This window comes from Echinops telfairi, unplaced genomic scaffold, assembly GCF_000313985.2.
Source record: "Echinops telfairi isolate 266 unplaced genomic scaffold, ASM31398v2 ScPeMD7_7468;HRSCAF=8506_0, whole genome shotgun sequence".
Taxonomy (NCBI): domain Eukaryota; kingdom Metazoa; phylum Chordata; class Mammalia; order Afrosoricida; family Tenrecidae; genus Echinops; species Echinops telfairi.
The window spans coordinates 56,436,660-56,461,899 of NW_022111369.1; the positions used below are offsets into that span (position 1 = coordinate 56,436,660).

General features: G+C 41.6%; 1 long non-coding RNA gene across 1 annotated transcript in view; it reads left to right on the forward strand.

Moving 5' to 3' along the window:
* Positions 1-4,498, forward strand: part of LOC123520995 — a 12,944-nt gene extending 8,446 nt beyond the window's left edge. The window contains exon 2 of the long non-coding RNA XR_006679504.1: positions 3,769-4,498. This is a non-coding gene — a long non-coding RNA (uncharacterized LOC123520995). The remainder of the gene's footprint in view (positions 1-3,768) is intronic.
* The last annotated feature ends 20,742 nt before the right edge of the window (positions 4,499-25,240 follow it).

The following is a 25,240-nucleotide window of genomic DNA, read 5'->3' on the forward strand; positions in this document are numbered from 1 at the left end:
CTATATCCTGATTGACAGCCTAGATTCCACCCCTACACTCTTAATCCTCAAATTGACACCAGATTATGTAACTCCCAGAGAGGCATATTTAAAGCTGTAGTAGAGGATGCAAACCAAGCCACAGCCTTTGTCTCCTTGGATGCATTTTTATGACTTAACCTTAGTAAAGGGTGTGACTTAAGACATGATCCTTTGTGTTCCTTGCATGAGGTATGCATACTGGTACCACCCTGCAGTTCTAACAGGAGTCCCCTCACCTGAAGAGCTAGACCTCTATTTCCTGATGGAGATTTGGTAGAAACAAGACTTGCTGTGCCTTTTGGATATTTGAGGCTTCTGGCGCTGGACCCTGCATTTGGCTTGCTTCTGCCTGACCTTCCTCTTTGGGATTGAGCAGCACCCACCGCCATGGGAGACATTTCTTGAAAGTTTCCTGAGTTTCTGTGGACTGTTGCAGAGAATCTCAGAACTCCGGGAGGAGGAGAGAGAATATACTCAAGGGAAGAGCTGCTGCCTGGGGTGGGGAGTGGGGGAAGTGGAGTGGCGGGTGGCAAGGGGTACAGCATAGCCTCTTGGGAGGGTTGGATATATGGGACATCTTTAACCTCTAACTCCTTGGGACTAGTCTGGTATTAATTCCTCTAAAAGAAACTATTACCACAGACATGGCTTCAAACCAGGAAAAGGTTGTACCATTTTGCCATCCTTATTTAAACTGTATGCTGAGCAAATGATCCGAGAGGCAGGGCTGTATGACGAGGCACGTGACTCAGGCTTGGAGGAAGACTTATTCACAACCTGCAATATGCAGAAGATATAACCTTGGTGGCTGCAAGTGAAGAGGGCTTGAAGCACTTGCTGATAAGAATGAATGACTTAAGCCTTCAGCTTGGATTACGCTTCAAGATAAAGACAACAAAACCCTTCACAACTGGACAAATAAGCAATATCAGGATAAGTGGGGGAAAAGATTAAAGTTGTGAAAGGTTTTATTTTACTTGGACCCACCATGCACACCCACGGAAGCAGCAGTCAAGGAGTGAAAGGATGAATTGCTTTGGGTAAATATGATGCAAACTAGGTCGCTTGGTTTTTAAACTAAGGACTAAGGCGTGCCGAGCCCAAGCATTTTCAGTCATCTCACAGACATGCTGAAGCTGGGAAATGAAGAAGGAAGAGGGAAGAGGAATTCGTGTCTGAATTAGGCCGTTGGAGGATCATAGTGGTTTTAGCAGTGACTGCTAGAAAAATGAATAAATCTCTTAGAAGAAATACAGGCAGAATTCTCAAAAGAATATCCTATGAACATGTTACCAGGCAGGATAGTTATCCGGAGGACATCCTGCTTGGGAAGGAAGAGAGTCAAAAAGGAGAAAGGACCCAAATGAAAGGTCTTGAAGTGGAGGCTGCAAAGATGGGCTCAAACATAGCAATGAATGAGAAGGTGGCACGAGACAAGGCAGTGTTTCTTGCTGTCGTACAGAGGATCCGTATGAGTCAGAACCAATTTGTGACGTCTATAAACCACAACAGGTGTACATGGAAGTGTACTCACTGCCATTGAGCTGCTTTTGACTGATAACACTTCTGCAGGACAGAGGGACCCAGCAGTACTGCTTCTGTGGGTTTCTGAGTCTGATGGGTCTGAAATCAAAACTGTCAGGTCAACAACGAAAGACGTTGAAGATACTCTAGAGCCTGCAGTGCCAAATGTGCCAGGAAATAATTCTTTATGTAAAAATAAACCAGCATATCCATCTCATTAATATGGGAATTTGCTTTAGTCTTTGATAAATGGTAAACTTATATGTATCACAAAGAACTATGTTACAAGAAATTCCTTAGGACTTATTTTGAGTGAATGTGTGCTTTGTAAACCTGTTTTATATACCTATAATCTCAAGGGTATGTAAAAATTTCTTCTTGGAAGGGGATCTCAAGTGGAACAAGTTTAAGAAGCTCCAGATGGCACCTGGACACTAATGGATGTGTACTGAGCGGTTAGATGTCAGAAGTAGGGCTTCATGCGAGTTGATTTCAAGGGACTAAGGGTGAATACGTTATTCCTTGGGTTCTGCACCAGAAAGCACCAGTCATGACTGTACTGAAGCCAGTGAAAGCTCCATGGACTCCCTGGGGAAAATGGCTACTTGGAGAATATTGAAATGACTTGGCACCCAGGTGTGACCTTTAGCTATGCAAAATGGGAGGAGAAACCAGTTCCGTGCAGCCCAAAGTCAATTCCCACAATGCAGAGGTCAGGCGTGCCTCCACCCTCCAACTTTATTCTGGCACCAACTGACGCTCCATGACACTCTACTTCTTTACTGGGTTCAATCATTTGTTGCAATAACCATAGAGGACAATTCTGAGCTCATTTGGAAAGTTAACAGATTACAAATCAGGAGAGAAAAATATTAGGGCTACAATTCTTCTGTCCACAGCAACTCTTCTCAGCCAGGCAGGCAGATACATCTCTTTCTGGGTCTCAGTCTCTCAGCGTCGTGAACCCTTGGATCCTGTCCTGCTCAGGCAATTGCTATAAAACATCTTTCATGCTGAAGAATGCCTAACGAGCCTCAGACTCTGCAAAGGAGCCTCCTACCCAAAGGCCCTCCACTTTACTCCTTCTATGGACTGGGAAGTCAACCAAGCCTTCTTCTCTTGACCTCTGGTGTATCTGTTGCCACCACCACTTCTTCACACAGAGATCTTGATGCGTTTCGCTCAAGGCTTTTGTTTCTGTTGGCTACGGTATTCTCCATTCCTGCTTCTGAAAGGGCTTACTTTATACCCAGTGGAATGGCAAACTGACCAATTCCAAGTTGTACTCCTCTATACCTTATTTGCATATTCCTACCCAGTCCCTGAGTGGGAGTTGCAAAGACTACAGATAGAAGGGCCATAGCAACTAATTTCCAGGGGGGGAAAAAAAGGCTATTGGAAGTCCTGTGGAACCTAGGTCTACTCTGATACACACAGGGTCACCTGACATCGGAATCTGGAATCAACTCATTGGCAACTGATTTGGGTTTAACAGCAATAGAACCTCGAAAAGTCAGTGGCTTAAACAAAATAGATATTTGTTCTTTCTTAATGTCAAAGTCCAGAGAAAATGAGTTAGGACTCTTAAGGTATTTCTGCTTTGCGAAGCCCTCAGAGGACCCAGATCCCTTCTATGTAATGGTTGCACTCTGAAAAAGTCATTGCCATCAAGTCAGTTCTTACTCTTGGTGACCCTATAGGGCAGAGTAAAACTGCCCTGTGGGTTTCTGAGACTTAACTTTCTCCCCTAGAGCACCTGGTGGGTTTGAATTGCTGATTTCAAGGTTTGTAGCCCCACGTGTACCCACTGTGCCACCAGGGCTCCTTTACATGCCCCTCAGTGCCAAGGTTTCTTTGAAGTCTCAGACTGTTCTAGCAACAGCCATTTACTCCTCGTGCCAACACGAACAAAGAATCGATAAGGAAGAGAGGGAGGAAAGAACAAATATTAGCTATTTTTAAAGCACTTATTTTGGAATACTTTGGTTTACATCTCATTGTCAGAACATATGGACAAGGTCTGATGTGCAAGTAATGAATAAGGCATATAGATGAATTCATGCCTCTAATTAATGCTAAATTGGCATTAGTGAATACTATTAAATATATTGTGGGCTACAAGAGAGAATAAAGGAGTCTGTCCTGAAATCAGTATAACCAGAATGTTCCCTAAAAAAAGAGGATGCTAAGAATTTGTCTCATGTATTGTGGACATGTCTTTAGGAGAGGCCTGGAGAAGAACACCCGCTTGCCAATGAAGAACGGCGGCAGAAAAGAGGACAACCTTCAACCTTTAAGGAAGTGACTTGATACAGCGGCTGCTACAAGGGGCTCCAACACAGGAATGCCTGTGAGGATGGCTCCGTATGACTCCCAGAGTGGGAAAGCAGGAGAAAGGAAATGGACGCAGTTCTCTTCTGAGTTGTCCAAGGTGATGGCTAGAGGAATTAAGTAGTAAATCAGTAAGCTGAAAGCAGACCAGACTCAATTGCCATGCTCATGTGAGTTTAATCTGTTCTGATGTAATTTTCATTAAAGAAAACTTTGAGAGGTGAAAGGTCTCTCACAGAACCACCAAGGATAATGGATTTCTAATATTGGTATTTTTTTAGTAAGAAACTATAAGGATACTAAAATTGAAAAATATTAAATAAACATTTAAATTCAGGTTCTATAACCTGCTTTATGTACACTCATCTATTTCTCACAATAATTCTTCAAGGTAGATATTATTATAAGACACATGTAGACATTGCCATCAACATGGGTAATTTATTTAAGACATGTTAAGCTTATGTTTTAATAGATCCTGTCATCTCATTTGAATACTAAGCTTAATAATGTTTGTTTTTGTTTCAGTATTAGTAATTTAAAACTTGGTATTTTGAATATATAAACATTAATGCTTGTAATAGACATGAGTATAATAAAAGATGTGGCTGTTTCTAAATTTTCTTCCAGCTCAAAATTGCTTTCTTTTATAGTTAGATTAATTAGATACTCATTCTACTTCTGAGAAATAATAATCTTTTCATGAACAGGTAGAAATTGCTCATTTGGGCATTTAAGAGAATTTCAAATTGATAAATTGTGTAGGTTGAGTTTTGACATAAAAAAATCAAAGAAGAAAAGCTCCTTAAATATTTGGCTATATTTATTTATTTCTGAGATAAGAAATATCTGATAAGGATGGGAGAAGATTTTATACTGTACTGACATGAAAAATAAAATTTATGAACTTATTTGGAAATAGACTGAACACTTTTTAAAGACTTAATTAGAGTTACCTATTATCCATCCTTCCCACACTCCTATTACTCACCCACTGCTGTCAAACCAATTCTGACTCGTAATGACTCTGTAGGACAGAGCAGAACTGCTCCATAGGGTCCCAAGATATCTTTATGGAGTAAGTCTGGGGCAACTCTCTTCTGGGCAATGACTGTTGGGTTCAATCCACCTACCTTTCTGCCAGGACCTGCAATAACAGCTTCTTTTAGTGGGGGTAATAAAGGAGGTAGAAGTTAAAGATGTCCCAAATGTCCAAGTTTTCCAAAGTGCCATGCTGTTATTGTTAGGTTCTGTGCCCTTGGCTCCGACTCTTGGTGACAGACTCTACAACAGACTGGAACGCTGCCAGTCCTGCGCCATCTTTACAATTGTTTTCTCTGGTGGAACCCATTGTTGCAGCCGCCGGGTTACTCCATCTCGTCCAGGGTCTTCCTCTTTTTCTCTGCCCTTCTACTTTACCTAGGATGATGTCCTTTTCCAGGGACTGGTCTCTCCTGAGAGCATATCCAAAGGTTGTGAGATGAAGTCTCACCATCCTCACCTTCAGAGAGCCTTCTGGTTGCACTTCAGGAGACAGATCTGTCTTCCCTTTGGTCAGACCATGGCATTGATAATAGTCTTCTCCAACACCATCATTCAAATGCATCAACTCTTAGGTTTCCATATTCAATGTCCAATTTTCACATGTAAATGAGGAGATTGAAACTATGACTTACTCAAGCACACCTTAGTCCTCAAAGTGACATCCTTATACTTCAATACTTTAAAGAGATCTCATGCAGCAGATTTATCCAATGTAGTATGTCCTTTGATTTCTTGACTGCTGCTTCCATGAGCAACAGTTGTAGTCCCAAGCAAGATGAAATCCTTGACAACCTCATTTTTTCTCTCCATGTATTATGATGTTAACTATTGGTTCAGTTGTGAGGAATTTTTTTTTTTGCATTGGGTTGTAATTCATATTGAAGACTGCAATCCTTCATCTACATCAGCAAGTGATTCAAGTCACTCCACTTTCAGCAAGCAAGGTTGCTTCAGCTGTGTATTGGAAGTTGTTAATGAGCCTTCCTCCAATTCTGATGTCACATACTTCTTTATACAGTTCATCTTACTCTCTGATTATTTGCTCAGCACACAGATTGAATATGTACGGTGAAAGGATACAACCCAGACTCACACTTTGCTGATTTTAAGCCATGCACTATTCCTTTGTTCGGTTGGAACAACTGTCTCTTGATCCATGTGGAGCTTCAGCATGACCACCAAGAACAGTTCTGGAATGCTCATTCTTCTCAATGCTATCCATGGTTGATTATGGTCCGTAAACCAAATGCTTTTTCATAATCCGTAAACCACAAGTTAAAATTAACTGGAATTTCCTACATTGAACCATGATCCATCTGATATCAGCAATCATTTCTCTTGATGGCAGGCATGACATCTTTTGTTTCACCTCTTCTTATGTATCCAGCTTAATTTGTGTCAGATCACTGTTAATGAATCCTGGTGCTCTAGTGGGCTAAGCCTTGTGCTCTTAACCACAAGTCCGAAGTTCAAAATTACCAGCTGTACCATGGGAGAAAGATGAGGCTTTCTATTCCTGTAATGGTGTACAGTCTCAGAAATTCACTGGAGCAGTTCTACCCTGCTTTATAGGATTGCTACAATTTAAAACAGACTCCCTAGTAATGAGTACAATGGAATACCACTCCACCATCCCTGAGATCAACCACCTCTCCTCTCCTCAGCTCTCCCTCACATTCCAGAACTACATTATTCACTGTAATGTCTTACGGAACTCATGAACCATCAAGGAAATAGGTCGGTGTGGAGGCTGGTAAGTGCCAAATCTGAAGTTCCTATGTCCATCTGTAGAATTCTCATTCACACCAACATAGGCTGTTGGCTCAATGCTTTGGACGCTGGTGAATCAGGTCGGGTGGCAGGCTTCCAGCTAAAGTCCCAAGAAGGAAGCTGAGGTGGAGGCAAGATAGCTGCAGAACCCAAAGCAAGAAAGTGTTATGGGCATGCTTGAAAATATCTTGTGGGTACTTTGGTAGATATGACCATATTCTTATCAGTAAATATGACCCTTTATTAAATACACACACAAAAAAGTGAGCTTTTTCAAAGTTGTCAGCACTGGTCACAATGGCTAACTTAGTTCTGGACCAATGATAATCTTAGGTTGATAGATGGTTTCTGATTCATATTTCTCATCTGATGACTCAACACTAATCTTCTGCACATGCTCACTTCAGAAGTGGGTGTCGGGGTCATGGGGATTGAGGGAGTGGTAGTGTGGGGAGCATGCAGTGATGGGGTAGGGGTGTCCCAAAGATGATGTCTTGCTTATAACTGGGCCTTTGATGGAAGCATGGATTTAGGTGCTGACGTCCAAAGTTTAGGTAGAGAGCATTTAGATCACTTCTGTGCACAGGTGGGCAAGATCCAGTCTCAGCAAGACCATGACCCCAGCCTCCTACTTTGCTCAATTAAGCAGGCAGCTGGCAGGTTGTCTAGTGAGGAAACAACTTAAGTGCTGTTTTAACACAGTTCTGTTTTAATAAAGATATCAGAAGTGAAGGCTAATCTATAAATCATACCTTCTAGGAAAGAAAGCGTGGTGACTTAAGTCAAAGCATACCCCACCTTAATTCTGCCCCATTAGCATAATAGACCTCACTCCAAAATGGGATTGAACACCCAGTCATAGAGGCTAGAATGCACAAAAGCATCCAGAAGAGAGGACTGTGGCTAGAAGGGTCATATTAAGTAATTAACAAGACCTCAGCAGTCCAGTGCGTAACCCACAATGCCATCAGGGCTCCTCACATTCTAATTAGCAACTTTTATTCCCCAGGCACCAAATAAGCTACTTAACATGTGATCTCACTTAATCCAAACAACACTGTGATGTAGGTGTTCCCCACCCAAAACTCATTGCCCTCAAGTGGATCCTGACGCATAACAACACAGATATAAAGGGGTTGTTGGGGCCACACGGCTTTGGGGGGAGCAGATGACCTCATCTTTTTCCCATAGAGCAAGCGGGTTTGCACTGCAGACCTTGAGGTTAGCAGTGAAACATTTATCCAACAGCTCCTTTGGTAGGTATTAATAAATCTATTTTTCAGATTAAGAAGCTGACAGTGGGTGAGATTGAGTGATGGTGTCAAGATCCCACAGTTTGAAAGTGGCAGAGTCTTGATTCAACCTGGGGCAGGACTTGAACCCATGCCTTCCACTCTTCGTACTATTCTGCTTTCCTCTAGCTGTGACAGGCACTCAGGGTAAAAACCTCCGTAGCTGGTTTCAGGAAACGCAGGTGAATCTGAGCTGGAAAACCCTATCTTGGCAAGATGAGCACATCTTGCATCTTGATGAGAAAGACTGCCAGTTAAGGAGAGTGACCTAAAGATGTCTCAATAAAGAAGCTTGAAAAGACTGACACAGACGTTACTAGAAAAAAGAAAATTGTTCTGCTTGGAAGACCTGCTCAGAAATTATGAATGCTTTTCCTCCTGGCTATTCATAAAAGGATTTGGAGTGTTGTATGATGAATTATTTCCTAGACCAAGAAACTTTAAAAGACTGTGAGACAGTGAAGGAGGATTCCAAATACTGGTTTTGCCTTATTATTACAAAAGCAAGTTATGTGCACAGTGGAAAATGAGAAAATACTGATAATCAAAGAAAAGGAAATTACCATGGAGAGATAAATACCAATATTACCTTGGTATGTGTAGCTCTATACATGTTCTTTAAGAAACTGAATCATATTGTGCAACCTGTTTTGTAACTAGATTATAGCTTTTAAGTAGGCTAAAAGCACTTTCTTCTTTATACCAGAAACAGAGCTCTGAAAATGTCAATACCACACATCCATGAGATTTCTTTCTTCCATAAAATTCACCTTAATACAGCAATATGTTAATCTTTTCTCTATTTTTGTGGATCACAGAAGTCATTGGCTGTGTGAATGTTAGAATTTCATGAACTGAATTGTAAAACATATAGGCCTATATGCCAATCCTAATTTCTTCCAGTTCATAAGGTTAAGCCAGGGCCAAGGACAAAGCCATCATTTGTACAAGGTAAAATACTGAGTATAGATTCTACCCATTAGAAAAGTGAGAACCCCCCCAAATGATGTGACATGTCTAAAGCCCACAACTCATTATTATTGAGAGGTTATGACTGAAACCCAAGTTCTACTCAATTGCTTTTTATCTAACACATATTGTCCCATCTCATGAGACTACAAAATAGATTCCAGTATTGTGTGGTCTCCATGCCTTGTTGTTGTTACTCGTAGACACTGTCATGTCAGTTCTGACTCACAGCAGTCCCATCATAAAACAGTATAAAATACTGCCCAGTCACTAATCCACCCACGGGGAGGGCATTGTTTATGTCTCCACAGGAAAGGGAAAGAGAGAGTAGCTGTCATTCTAGTGCGCCATGCCTTAAGGGTGACATTCCTGCTTGGAGCAGCTCAACCACTTCCAGAAGAGCAATGGGGTCTTGTAGGAGGTGCCCCTCTTGGACATGAATGCTGAGGACTAAAAGGGTATAAGGGATGTTAGATACACGGGTCTTAGGAAAAGAAACCCTGAAAGAAAAGGGGATTGGACAGATGGATTATAACAGGGCCTGCTTACTATTTAATGGAGTGATACTCATTTACTCTGGGCCAGGACAGCAGTTAGACTTGTTCCCACTCAAGGGAAATGAGAAGCTGAACAGATACGGTGGAGATGGTGCACGATATGGCAAAATAATAATTATAACTATTATTTATAATATAAGAATAAGAGTTCCTGGGGCAGGGGGAGGGGAGGGGAGGCAGGGGATAAAGGGGAGCTGATATCAAAGAGTTCAAGAATAAAGAAAATGTTTTGAAAATGATGATGGCAGTAATTGTGCAATTATGCTTGATCTGATTGACCTATGGATTGTTATAATATCTGTAAGAGCTCCCAATAAAATATTTAATTTAAAAAAAAGAGCCATAAGTGGAGCATGTCACTCAGGCTCCAAGATCCCCGCACAGTGAACCCCATTGATCCAGGGACAGGAAGTTGTGGCCCCCGAGAAGTGACAGAAGCATGGCATCAGCAAATCCCAGAGACAAAGCATGAGACGCAGCGGACTTCCCGGTCCACAGAGCGAATAAAGCAGAGGACTTGCTTGTGGAGTGGGGTACATCCAGTCACTTAAATGGGGACCTACATTTGCTGACCCACAGAGCCAGAGCTGGCTGCCTTCTGGCTGAGCCTTATGGAGTAAATTGTCCTTCGAGAATTCATCAGCTGTGCCGAGCTTTGTGACCTGCCTGAGTAAGGCTAAGGCCAAGCCAAAGGGCTGCGGGCACAGCAAAAAAGATGTTGTTGTGACCAAATAACTGCACCCTGAATGTTCCTGATCCTGATTTGTAACTGGCAAATGAACATACTGTGGCTTGGATCAGTTGTACTTTAGTCCTCAAAGTGACATCCTCTTCAGCACTCTTGTGCAGCGGATTTACCTAATGCAACATGCCATTGATTTCTTGACTGCTGTTTTCTCCCATCAGCATTGATTATAGATCCCAGCAAAATTAAATCCTTGATAACTTCAAGATTTTCTCCTTAATTCATGATTCTATCTATTGATCTAGTTGTGAGAATTTTGGCTTTCTTGACACTGAGTCAAGAAATTCTGAAGGATGCTGTCTTCGATTTTCATAGCAAGTGCTGCAAGCCCTCCTCACTTTCAGCAAGCAAGGTTGTGTAACCTCCATATTTAATACTGTTAATAAGCCTTCTTCCAACTCTAAGGCTGCATCCTTCTTCATATAATCCAGTTTCTCGGATCATTTGCTCAGCATGAAGAGTGAATAAAAATGGTGAAAGGATACAACCCTGATGCACCCCATTCCTGACTTTAAACCATGTGGTATTCCCTTGTTCTGTTCCCACAACTGCCTCTTGTCCATATACAGGTTCTGCATGAGCAACTCATTAGTGCTCTGGTCCTCCTAATTCTTGTCAAGATTATACAAAGTTTGTTGTGATCCACACAGTTGAATACCTTTGCATAGTCCATAAACACACATAAACATCTTTCTGGCATTATCCCTTGTATCACATCATCTTCTGAATCTGGCTTGAATTTCTAGTAGCTCCTTGTGCAAGTACTACTGCAACCATCGTTGGATGATCTTCAGCAAAATTTTACTTGCATGTGATATTAATGATATAGTTTGATAATTGCCACATTTTCTTGGGTCATCTTTCTTTGGAATGGAAAAAAACTATGATCTCTTTCAGTTAGTGGCCCAGGTAGCTGTCTTCTAAATTTCTTGGTATAGATGAGTTACTGCTTCAAGTGCTGCCTCTGTTGAAGCATTTTGATTGGCATTCCAACACTCAAGTCACCAGTGAGACAAACCAAAAGGGGCATGGTGAGCCAGCTCTCTGAGGAAAGACTGAAATGACTGCTGAATTTTAGCCATTCCAGCAAATGTATAGCAGCATCTCATAGTGGTTTTGTTTTTTGGTGTCTATGTGGGTTAGGAATTGGGCTGCTAGCCACAAAGTCCTGGGTTCAAACCCACTCGCTACTCCTCTGGAAAAAGAGCAACCTGACTGCATCCGTAAAACCGTACAGCCTCAAAAACCCTAGCAAGGGTTTTTATGTTGGGGACTTGGCTTGATGGCAGTCAGTTTGATTTGATTTTGGAATGATGAGTAATGCTGAGCACGTTTTCATGCACTTATTGGTCTTTGACATATCTTCTTTTGTGTAGTGTGATAAAATATTTTGTCCTCATTAAATATATAAAGTACTGCCCAGTCCTGATACAGCTTTACCATCTTGACAACACTTGAGCTCATTATTACAATCACAGTATCAATCCATCTGGTTGATGATCTTCTTTTTTGCTTAACCTAGTGTGATGGTCTCCTCCAGGGACTGGTCACTTCTGATAGCATACCAAAGTATATGAGACCAAGTCTGACCATTGTCACTTTTAAGAAACGTCCCAGCTGCACTTTTTCTAAGACAGACTTGTTTGTTCTTCTGGCAGTCATTGCATATTACATTTTTTTTTTTTTAATTCAACACCATAATTCAAAGGCATCAATTCTCTTTGGGTCTACCTAATTCACTGCCCGCCTTCATGTGCATATTGAAGAGACAAAGGCTTGGTCAGCAACACGATGACATCTTTGAGCTTTACCACTTTAAAAAAGCCTTTTGTAGCAGATTTTGCCAAATGCAACCTGTATTAGGAGAAATGTTTTCAATATTCAGATTCATAAGCCAGAAGAGCCCTGAGAAATATCCTCACCATTAGGAAACCCTATGAAGGATAATTATTGCCTCCATTACTCTTTAGAAGGACACTGGTGGCACAGAGGTTTAAGCTTTTGACTGTTAACCAAAATGTTGGCAGACCAAACCCACCAATTGCTCCATGGGAAAAAAAAGGTGGCAGAATGCTTCTGTAAAGATTTACCCTTTGAAACCCTATTGGCCTATTCAATGAATCCCACCCACTTGCCCACCCACTGTCATCACATCGATTCTGACTCATAGACTCTATATTGGGTTTCCAAGGCTTTTTAAATCTTTGTGGGAGCACTCCCCCTCTTCTCTCGCCTGGACGAGCAGCTGGTAAGTTTGCGTTGTTCATATGATGCCACCAGCAGGGCTCCTGACAGCACCACCAGGTTGCCTTTGTCCTGTGAAGGATTTTGTTGTTGGGTGGCACTGAGTCAGTTTGGACTTAGAGTGATTCTGTGTGCCGCAGCAGGAAACAAGACGCAACAGAACAAAACGAGCCTGGTGCTGTGCCCTCCTCACAACCGTTGCTATGTTTGAGCCTATTGCTGCAGCGACTGTGTCCATCGAGCTCCTTAAAGGTTTTTCTTGATGATCTCCTACTTGATCACGTGTGACGCCATTTTCTCAGGACTGCTCTCTTCTGATGACATGTCCGCAGTACATGAGATGAAGCCTCGCTAGTTTCAAGTTTAAGGAACTTTGTAAATTCAATATTCAAATGCACCCGTTTTTCTGTGGTTGTCCATATTTATGATCCAACTTTCACACGCGTACAAGGCAATTAAGAGCACCATGACTTGGGTCAGGTTCACCTTAGTCTTCAAAGTAACCCTTTGGAACTTCAACACTCTAAGGAGATTTTGTACAGCAGATTTATCCAGTGCACTGTGTCATTTGTCTTATTGTCTGCGGCTTCCATGAGTATTAATTGTGGATCCAAGCAAAAAGTAATTTTTGACAACTCCAGTCTTTCCTCCAATACTCACAAATCTTTATTTCATTTAGAAAAATTATTGGAATTGTTTCTAAAATTAGGTTTCAAGTTCATAATTAAGTTTTTGAGTTTTCAGAGCCCATGCTATTTCTATTCTATTATGCTAATTTATAATCTCACAACCAACGTATGTAGCTTCAAATAACCAAGCCAGGATGCAGAGTATGCTTACAACCATTTTGGACTATCATCTAAAAAGAAAGATCTAAACGAAAGCACAACATGATGGCAATTATTCTCCCTGTCTGGTACTAAGGAATTTGAGTTAACTACCCATCTTTGGAAGTATTCAGGATTGTTCCTTAGAGGCAAGAGTGGCGAGATTTCATCTTACATATTTTGGACATGTTGTCAGGAGAGACCCGTCCCTGAAGAACACCATGCTTGGCAAAGTAGAGGGGCAGTGAAAAAAAAAAAAGAGGACGGCCCTCAAGGAGATGGAGTGACACAAAGGCTGCGACAAGGGGCTCAAGCACTGGAACGTTCATGAGGATGGCTCTGGAATGGGAAGTGTTCCTTCTGTTGTGCGCAGGGTCATGAGGATCCGAACCAGCTCCATGGCACCAAACAACAGCCACTACAGCCACCCTGAGGACACACCTTGATCTAGCGGAGGCCAGGCTTCCAGTTTTGCCTAGCAGGAAGCATAGATAAAAATCAGGAATCAGAACCAAAAGTTCACCTGGACGGACTCTAAGAGGTTTATAAGGGTACTACTGGGCTTATGTCACTCAGAAACCTGTGGGATTGATGTAGCAGACTAATTCTCGCATTCATTCACTTCTAAATATACTCTTTGGTTTGGAGCCTAAAGATGGTTGAAACTGCAGAGTGAGTTGATCCCTCTGAGCAGTTAGGAGTGTCCTGAACAGAAAGACACAGTTTACTGCCTAGAGCAGTAAGAGTTTGGTGTGGATGCTGTTCTCACGTGCTGTTGAGTGAGCAACCCTAGGTACAACGGAACAGACCACTGGATCTTACATCATCTTCACAATTTGGTCCTGGTTTAGCGCATTGTCACAGCCACCACCTTGTTGAGGGTCTTCCTCTTTTTTGATGACTTTCTACTTTACCAAGCATGAACATTTTGATTTGATAGAATAGCCAAATATAGGTAAGATTAAAAAAACCAAGAGAAGCAATACATTTTGCTGTTGTATCTTTTAAATTTCTTTCCAGAGAGCAGTGCCTCACGGGCTTTTCACTTTCTCCTGTCTTTGACCTTTTCAAAGGCCAGGCTGGTTGTCTGGCGGAACAGCCCCCTTCCCATTTGTGTACTTCCTGTTGCAGCATATATGGGCACATGATGGTCATTTGACCTGTTATCAGTGTTGTCTATTTTGATAATTTGGCTAACACGATGCCCACTGTGTCTCCATATGAAAGTACTCCTGTCTCCTTGTATACAAAACGTGATCTACAAATGAGACTGTCAGACCACAGGGATACCCTTTCCCCAACAAGCTTTCAGTCAATGGTTTAAGCATCTATTAAGGATTCTTGTTTACATCAGTTATCATATGTTGTTGCTGGGTACTGTTCAAGGTCATTTCTGATGCATAGTGACCTTTTGTGAGAGTGTAGAACTACCTTATAAGGTTTTCTTGTCTGTAATGTTTATGAAAAAAGATCTTTAAGTATTTCTCCATGGAGACACAGAGTGGGTTTGCACTAGCAATCATTTGGTTAGCATTTGAACATTGAACTGTTTGTACCACCTGGGCTCCCAGTGAAGATTGTTGCTATTGAGTGTCATTGAGTCAATTCTTCTTCATGGTGTCCATTAAACAGAGTAGAGCTGTCACATAAGGTTTCCTAGGCTGTAATCCTTGTAGAAGTCGATTGACTTACCTATCTCATGTGCGGTGGCTGGTGAAGCTGTACTGCCGAGCTTTTTGGTTAGCAGTCGAGATTTAACCACCTTGCCTCTGGGACTCCTCAATCACATCTCATACTCACTGCCATGGTTTCAATTCTGACTCACAGCGACGCTATAGTACAGGGTAGAACTGCTCCTGTGGGTTTCTGAGACAGGGTATTTAATCTTCCTTACAAAGTAATAAACCTTGTCTTTCTCCCATGGAGCCACTGGTGGTTTCAAATAGCTGACTTTTTGGTTAACAGCCCAACTAGTGACCAGCATGCCACTAAGGCTGATGATTTTTCCACTCCAAATATCTTTACTTTAGTAACTGGCATTCTTCTCCCAAGAAGGCCTTCAACTTCATTTTTTTCTTTTTTGTAAGTATTCATATATCTATGTACATGTACTTACATGTTATCACCATATAACTTGATTGTATTATTCTTAACCTTTTTATTTAATGCCTAATGCTATTAAATTTGTTATTATTGTTTTTTGAGCTAGAAATACTTCACAAATGTTGCTGACTGTGTGGTTGCTGGACTTGGCCCATGCAGGAAAAAAATTGGATTATTATTTATTATTATTGTAGTCTGTATCACTCTTTAGAATGTCTTTGATGGATTTGGTACAAGCAGAAGAAGGATGGCTAGAGAGACCATTTTAGATAGGAATATTTTATAAATTTCTGTAATTACGGCCTGTTTTTAAAAGAAATCTGTTTAAAATGTGGATAATAGACTTGATCTCTGGTGGATGCTCATATCGCTGTAGGTGAGTTCAATAGTCTTCTGGCAACATGCTATTTATATACATGTCAATATGGCAAACATATTATTTAAGCAGTATGTTCTCTATATACGTATATATGTATATATGAGAAAATAATTTTTTGTATTTTCTTTGACATCATCATGTTTTCACATTATTGAAAAGTAGTTTTGCACTTGAGTAAAGGTAATGAAACCCACAAAATTGGAAGCAACTATAAAATATGTTATTAGATTTCTTTGCTCTGTTTCCATGAACATTGATTGTGAATCCACACAAGATGAAATCTTTGACAATGTCAATGTTTTTCTCTGTTTATCATGATGTGAACCATTAGTCCACTTATGAAGTCCTCCCATCGATGTGGTCAATTTGATTCTTGTGAATTCCATCCAGTGAGGTTCCTGTTCACAGTCCCTGTTCATGTTGCTGAAAAAAGGTATTTGCAATGAAGAAGTCATTGATCTTGGCAAAATTTTATTATGCAATTTATAGTCAGAATGCTTTTTAGAGGCAATGATAGCCAGACTTTTTCTCATGTATTTTGGAGGTGTTATCGGGAGAAACCAGTTTAGTAAGGTGAGGGGCAAAGGAAAAGAAGATGACTCAGTGATGGGTTGACACAGTGGCTGGAACAATGGGCTCCAACCTAAGAATAATTGTGAGGATGGGGCGGGAGGGGGAGTCAGCACCAACTCCAGGCCCCTCACAGCAACAGCTTCTCTCTGCCACTGTCCATAATCTTCAAATATTGTCTCTTCCTCTTTGTCTCCAACGTTTACTTTCCAATCACCAGTAATTAGCAATGCATCTTGATTGCATGCTTGATCAACTTCAGACCAATGAAGTTAGTGGGGTTCTTTAATTTCTTCACTAGCTTTAGTGGTTGGGGTACAAGTTTGATACTTAATATTTGTATCAACTGCCCGTTTTGTAGGGTTATAGATGCTACCTCTCACAGACAGCATTGCTCTTTAAGATAGATCTTAAAGTAGCATTGACAACAAATGTAACACCTTTCCTCTTGACTGGGTCATTGACGGCAGAGTAAGCCATGTGACTGTCTCATTCAATTTCATCAAGTTTGTCTCATTAGTTTCCATTGATGATCTTTATAGTCTTAGGGTTTAGTTCTTAGGTCTCTAGTCCATTCTGAGTTTGTTTTTATGCATGGTATGAGGTATAAGCACTGTTCCAATTTTACTGACTTGAAAATAAAAAGAAGAAGAACAACAACAACAAAAACCAGTCAAAACAGTGTGGTTCTGGCACAACAAGAACAAAAACGACAGCGACCAAGGGGACGGGATGGAAAAGCTAGAGATCACTAGTGTTTCTTCATATATTTGTTGACTCTCTGATTGTATTCTTTGGTGAACTGAGTGTTTACGAATAATTATACTTCTTTTCCTTGTGGACGTGTTTGTTTATTTTTTTAATAGATTTTTTTTGTTTGATATGTAATTGCCATTTTTCTCTAGTGCAGTGGTTCTCAACCTGTGGGTCTCACCCCCGGGGGGTCCAACGACCCTTTCACAGGGGTCGTCTGATTCATAACAGTAGCAAAATTACAGTTATGAAGTAGCAACGAAAATTGCAGTTATGTAGTAGCAATGAAAATAAGTAGCAACCAACCACAACATGAGGAACTGTATTAAAGGGTCGAGGCATGAGGAAGGTTCAGAACCACTGGTCTAGTGTGTGGGCACTACTTTTACTCTTTTGATGACATCTTTTGATGGTCATAAATGTCTTACTTTTAGGGGGTGCCGGTCATTTATTTTGTCTTCTAGTATGTATATGCTTTCATTGTGTTAGTGTGAATCTGATTTTGGTGGTTTCTTCTAATATTTTGATGTGTTCATTCATTACTGTAAGTTGTCCTCTGAGGACTGCATTTGTTGTATCCCAAAGAGGCAATTGTAGGAACAGAACAAGGAAATACTACATGGTTTAAAATTAAGAAATGTGTGCCTCAGTGTTGTATCCTCTCACCTATCTGTATACTGAGCAAATAATCAAAAAAGCTAAAGAAGAACGTGGCATCGGGAGGGTTGGATTATTAATATCCTGTGATGTGCAGATGACAGAACCTTGCTTGCTGATAGATAGTAAGGAGGACTTGAAGCCCTTGCTTATGAATATCAAGAATTGCAGCCTTCAATATGGATGACAGCTTAATGTAAAGAAAAACCAAAATTTTCACCACTTTACCAAATAGCATCATAATAAACAGAAAAAAGATAGACGTTGTCAAGGATTTCATGTCGCTTGGATCAATTCTCATGGGAGCAGCAGTTAAGAGCTCAAATGACATATTTCATTAGGAAAATTTGCTGCACAAGATATCTTTAAAGTTCTGAAAACAAGCATGTTACTTTGAGGAGTAAAGTGTGCCTGACCCAAACCATATTATTTCCAATTACCTCATGTGCACATGACAGTTGCACATTGAATAAGTTAGACTGAGGAAGAATTAATGCAGTTGAATTGCGGTGCTGGTGAAAAATAGTAAAAGTACCTTGGATGCCCAAACTACACGGGAACAAACTAAGAGGGAAATTTGTATATGGAGAGAGAGAGAGAGAGCAGCAACCTGGCCCACCAAACCTCAAGCAACCTGGCCCCACAAGCCTGCTCAGAGCAGCCAGTGCACAGAGAGGACCATAGGGCTGGCCCCACTATGAGACACGATGCCCCCTCACTGATCCACAGGGCTACAGGGGACAGCACTTGAGACACCAAGTGGGAACTACCCGGTATGACCCCACCCCTGTCCCCCACCAGAGCAAAACCTGAAGGGAGCACAGCAGAACAACAAGGGGAGCAAAACAATGAAGCACCTGAGGAATCCCGAAAACAGACCTTGGAGTCGGTGGGCAGGGCGTGGCGCTTCACCAGACCAGGTTGGAAAACATTCAGAAGGGTCAGCAGACAGACCTGGAACTATTTATAGGGTTGGGTTTTTTGGTGTGTAGTTGTGTTTTGTTTTCCCCCTTTTCTTTTTTTCAAGTCTATCCATATAGGATAGGTAGGATAACTGATCCTGAGGAGGAAACCATGGGGCTGATAGCTCTGGGGGGACATGGGAGAGGAGGAGGTGGGAGAAAGGGAGGGGGAGCCAACAAACTCAGGGACAAGGAAACAATAAGAGATCTAAAATTGATGGTGAAGGGGGTGTAGAATGCTTGATGGGGTGTGATCAAGTGCAACGAAGCCAAGAGAAAGTACTGAGAGTCAAATGAAGGCCAAAGATGGTAGTGGGTCAGGGGAGGGGAGTAAAAAGAAATAGAGGAAAGAACTAGGAGCAAAAGATTTATAGAGGCATAAATTTAGGCATGCACATATGTAAATGCATTAATGTATAATGATAGGGATATAGGTTTAGGTATATATATTTAAAGGTTAATCATTAAGGTAGCAGGTGGGCATTGGGTCTCTCCTCAAGTACTCCCTCAATGCAAGAACCATTTTTTCAAACAACTGAGCATTCTGTGATGCTCACCTTAGCTACACGATCGCTGAAGTCAAAATGGGTGCATAAGCAGATGTGGTGAAGTTAGCTAATGGTGCCTGGCTATTAAAAGATATAGTGTCTGGGGTCTTAAAGGTTTGAAACTAAATAAGTGGCCATCTAACTGGAAAGCATCAAGCCCACATGGAAGAAGCACACCAGCCTGTGTAATCACAAGGTGTCAATGGGATAAGGTATTAGGCATCAGAAGACCCAAAACAAACAAATGTATTGATGTAAACAAAGGGGGTCAGAGTGGAGACCCAAAGCCCATCTGTAGATAATTGAACATTCCCTCACAGAAGGGTCACAAGGAAAGAACGAGACAGCCAGGGTGCAGCACTGCACTGACAGAACAAACAACACTCCTCTAATTCTTTAATGCTTCTCCTCCCCACTATCATGACCCCAGCTCTACCTTACAAATCCGGCCAGACTGGAGCAGGTACCCTGGTACAAATAAGAGTTTGCGACACACAGAATCCAGACAGATAAATCCCTCAGGATAGCAATGGGAGTAGCGGTATCATGAGGGTAGGGGGAAGGTGGGGGAGAAATGGGAGCAAACTACAATCATGCACAAACCCCCCCTCCCCCCCCCCCCGCAGGGGGATGAACAATAATGTGGACGAAGGGAGACAGTGGGCAGTGTAAGGTATGGAAATAATAGTAATTTATCATTTATCAGGGGTCCAGGAGGGTGGGAGGGTGGGAAAGGAGCTATTACTAAGGGCTCAAGCAGAAAGAAAATATTTTGAAAATGATAAAGGCAACATATGTACAAATGTGCTTGATACAATTGATGTATGGATTGTTATAAGAGCTGTAAGAGTGCCCAATAGAACGATTTATTTATTCAAAAAAGAAAAAAAAAGTACCATGGACTGACAAGAGGACAAACAAATCTTTCTTGGAAGAGGTACAGCCAGAATGGTCCTTAGAAGCAAGGATGGCTAGACGTTGTCTCATGTACTTTGGCCATGTTATCAGGAGGGACCAGTCCTTCGAAGGATCTCATGCTTGCTACACTGGAAGGTCAGTGGAAAAGAGGAAGACCCTTGATGAGATGGACTGACTCCGTATCGACAACATCAGAACCACTTCCAGGATGCTGCAAGACTGGGCGGGGCTTTGTTTTGTTGTTCATAGAATCAGGATGAGTTGGCACTGACCCCACAGCACCTAACAACAGCTGACAAAAACTGTCAACGAATACCTTTCTGTTTGTTAGGGCCATCCACTTGTGGTAGTTCTGGTCAGGCAGCAACGGCTATCTGAGGCGAATCTTAACAGCAGTTCCCACTTGAGTCTTAAGAGCATGGGGTTTCATAAAAAGCATGGGAAATAAACACAAACAGCCCTCTGAATCTTCTTTCACATAAATAGAAAATAGGGAAAGAGAACTAACAAAAGGAGCCATGTGGAAGTAGCATAACAGCGCCGTTGAAGAGCTGGGAAGAAGTGCTGAGCTGGTGGGTGGCCCCGGGCACACATGAACAGATTCTAAATTGTTAGTGGCCAGCACAAATGTACTTCAATAGCAGGCTACATTCAGAAGAAACCTACTCTCTAAACAAGAAAGCCTTATTCTCAGTTTCAGTGGAAGACAGCCAATTTCTACGTAATAGTGCCAAGACCAAGCAATTTTTTTAAATTGTCACTTTGACAACTAGAGGCCGATGTTATGGTGAAATCCCCAGTGTCAACCTAAGTAAGTGGAGAAAATCGTTTAAAAGGAAATGACATTGTATACCTAAGGGATTTGTTATAAGTTAATGGCCATCTGTAGTTGAACCTTCAGCCCAAAGACCAGAGGCACCACTGCTTTGTGTTATGTATCATAGGGCATATTTGCAAGCACAAAATACATTTTTATAGAAAATTTTGAAACATTATATGATTGATTACTGTCATTACAAACATTAAAATCAACATAGGGTTGAGGCAGTTCAATTCAACTATTTACGATGTTCAAATCACTTAAGTCCAGACAAGGAGGCACAAGGACTGTTTCACAGAGGCACTGTGAGAGGCCTAGGCACTGATTGCCATGTGGTTGGTGAGATACACTTAAGTGAACTTGGATAACCTGCACAACCAGCTTGGTGTACAAATAAACGCCGAGTTTTTAAGAGTCAATCACCCCATTCTTCAACTATCAAAGCTCTCTTCTCATCAAAGAGATTGTGGATAAGGTACCGCTTGCTTTGTTCAAACAGAACCATTTACTGCCCACGAGACAAAGTTGGAGAGTTTTGAGCAGGGCATTGTGAACTTCAGTTGATAATTTTAAAATTACTTCTATTGCTAAGACCTGTTGTTACAATTTGAGAACCTCTTTGTGCCTAGGACTCTTAAGCCACCTTTAGAGGATAGTGGTGCCTGAAAGTTGGGGTCCTAGTATAGTGGTGCCTGAAAGTTGGGCTACCAGTTTTATCTCCTGGAGTTTGCACACAGACGTCTACCCTATAGACATGTAGGAAGTCCATCACATTAGGATGCCTATACCAGAGGTTTCTAGGCAAGACTCCAACAGCATCGGAACCAGCCCCACACTAGTGACCTGCAATGTTAGTGAGCCCGGGCGTCCAAGTCACTAGGTAGAGTTTCCCTCCTACACAGTAAGCTTCTAATCAGGTGCTTCATGGACAGAGGATGAGATCCGGAGCATCTCTTGTCCCAGAAGTATTACCAAATCTTGGGAACAGGAATACGTCTCAACATGTCCTTTCAGAATATTCCTTGGTCACTGACCTCTTTTCCAGAGATGAGTTCTATAATACTGAGGAGTCGTTAGAGAGGCAGGGATTAAAGATTGTCAGGAATGGAGAAGTAAACTCACCATGTGTGTTAGACAGGGTTCTCTAGAGAGATAAAACCAAATTGCTGATAATTTAATATATTTATTTATAAAGAAAATTAGATATATAACAAGAAATGAACTGTTAAATCATATACAGATAAATATATAATGCAAGAAATAAACAGTTAAATTATAAAGCACTACAAATGGCTCAGTGCAACTGACGTCCGTGAGAGAGAGTTGTGAGAGACTAGCAGTCCTTCAAGTCTAGTCTGCTGCACCAGCCTATGCAACCACGAGGTGTCGAAGGGATCAGGTGTAAGGCATCATCAGAACAAAAAATCTTACCATAGTGAATGATGGGGGGAGTGCGGAGTGGAGATCCAAAGCCCATTAGTAGGCCACTGGAGATCCCCTTGCAGAGGGGTCTCGGGGAGGAGATGAGCCAGTCAGGGTGCGATGTAACAATGATGAGAAATACAATCTTCCTCTAGTTCCTAAAGGTTTCCTCCCCGCTCCCACTACCATGACTCGAATTCGATCTTGCAAGACTGGCTGGACCAGAGGAGGTACACTGGTACAGATAGGAACTGAAAATACAGGGAATCCAGGACGGATGAGCCCTATAGGACCAGTGGTGTGAGTGGCAAAGCAGGGAGGGTAAAGGGAGAATGGGTAGGAAAGAGGGAACCGATTACATGGAACTGTGTGTGACCTCCTCCCTGGGGGACAGACAACCAAAAAGTGGATGAAGGGAGACGTCGGACTGGGCAAGATATGACAAAATACCCATTTATAAACTATCAAGGGCTCATGCGGGAGGGGGGAGCGGGGAGGGAGGGGAAAAATGAGGACCTAATGTCGGGGGTTTAAATGGAGAGAAAATGTTTTGAGAAACGATGTACAAATGCGCTTTACACAATTGATGTGTGTATGGATTGGGATAACAGTTGTATGAGCCCCTAATAAAATGTTAAAAAAGAAAAAAAGTCTGCTGCCAGATCTTCTTCTATTTGTCGAGAGAGCTAGGCTATGTCAGCACAGCAGCCAATCACAAGGCAGGTCACCAACCGCCAATCCCTAGCTCCAGAGATGTCTTAAAGGGACCTCAACTTACAGCGACACAGTCCACAGGCTAGGCGTCCCACAGGTAGTGTAGCCTTTAAATTGAGGCACAGAACAAGCAAGACAGCCGCACACTGGTCCGATGATCAAAGAGCGAGAGACAAGAAAGGTGAGGCTCACCAAGCCATTTATCTCTCTGCCCTTCAGTTAATCCCACTTGAGTTTAATCAGCCAGACTGGCACAATAAACTATCTCACTATGTAACTATATAACTAATAGGGAACATGTAAGTTATAATTCTGCAACTCAGGGAATCTGCTATAAGGCTGTGCTATGTGTCTGAATGACAGATTGCCACTTTAGTTTCCTTTGAACTATTTTGTCTCACCAGACATTCTTTATCTTAAATAATTTAGAAAGTAACCAGAGCTTTGAGAAATGTATGCACAAATCTCAGAGCAGTGTACAGTATGGATGGGAAAATGAACTTGACAAAATGAATGAGGAGAGATTTCCAGAATCAGTGCTATTAGATCTGGGACTCAATGTGCAAATAATGAAGACAGAGAGAGAGAGAGAGTAACAGGTTATGGGAAAAATAGCCTAAGAGAAAATGATGTGTAAATATTTTAAAGTGAGGCATTTACCTGGTTGTCAGAAATACCGGGTTCTTGGGTAATCATAAACAGTTCAGGTTGAGAAACGAAAATCCTGTGTATAGCTTTGAATATCATTTAAATGCGTTTCAAATATTAAATTCTAGTTTAAAGAGATAACTAATACCTTTATCAGAAATGGGCAGGTAGAAGACTGGAGGCAAGAGCCAGAATCTGCTATGGTTGTCCAGGGAGGAGATGGCATAGCCTGGCATTACAGTAGCACCAATGGCAACCTAAGGGAGAATGTTTTATGGAGGGCCTAAAGCAGAGGGGAAAATCTGAAATGATATGGATGTTTGTAACTAGGGAGACAGGCTGGAGGCTTGGCCATTAGTAGCACTAGAAAACATTAGAGAAAAATGATTTGTGATGGGGCTAGAGATAATGGTCTCTTTTGAGCATATTGGATTTCAAGTGCCGCAGGGCATTCATGTGGAGAAGCACTTTCAAATTCCCACATAAAAAAAAAAGGAAGGGATGCTTTTATTTGCCTCTCAGTTCAAAACATTAATAACGATGCTGCAAGAACATTGGGATATTTTCAAATACACAATTTCTCATCACATATAAGTATTCTGCTCCCCAAACATTCTTTGTCACCCATAAAATAGAACAGGGAGTTAAAAAATATCTTACTATTTTGCTGTGTGTTTCTATAATTAACAAGTCCCTGAAAATTGATGCAAAAGGAAACATTTATTAATCAGCCAGGATTCATAGTTGAATATTTGGGAAAAATGCATGAATTTAGAGCTATATTAAATTCAAGTGGGTTGAAGAAAAAATAAAATAAAAGACAATGTGGATATCCAGTTTTTGGATTTCACAGTGGGGAATATTTCCACCACTTAAAAACATTGGGGGGAAAATGAAAAAGCTTGTGGTTAAGAAATATGGCAATGTAATTTTATATTTCTGTGGTAGTTATATAATCTGGTGTCAATTTGAGAGGATTACAAGTGAAGGGGTGGAGTCTCGCTGTCAATCAAGATATAACCAATGAGGTCTCTGTGTGGGCATGGCCTTCTCCTGAGAATTCTGGGAACTCTGGTTTTTCCTCGTTGGAGGCGGGAGACACTTCTCTTTTTCCGCTACTCCCTGGGAGAAATTGCAGCTGGCAAGACACTTGAAACTACACTAATGCCCTGACCTGGAGAAGCCACATGGACCTACCCTGATGCAACCAGACCTCTGAAGCTGGAGAAGCCACATCGAGACCCCTGCCAGCACTGAGATGCTTACACCGCCACTGGATCCAAAGACTTTCTACCCACTGGCCTGTGATTGTCCTTCGTTCAGTGTCATTGCGTGTATTTCGTGAGTCTAAAGAGGACTTTATAGATTGGTTTTGGACATATAGGTTAGTATCGGATTTATGTGCTTGGACTGGACTGGGTT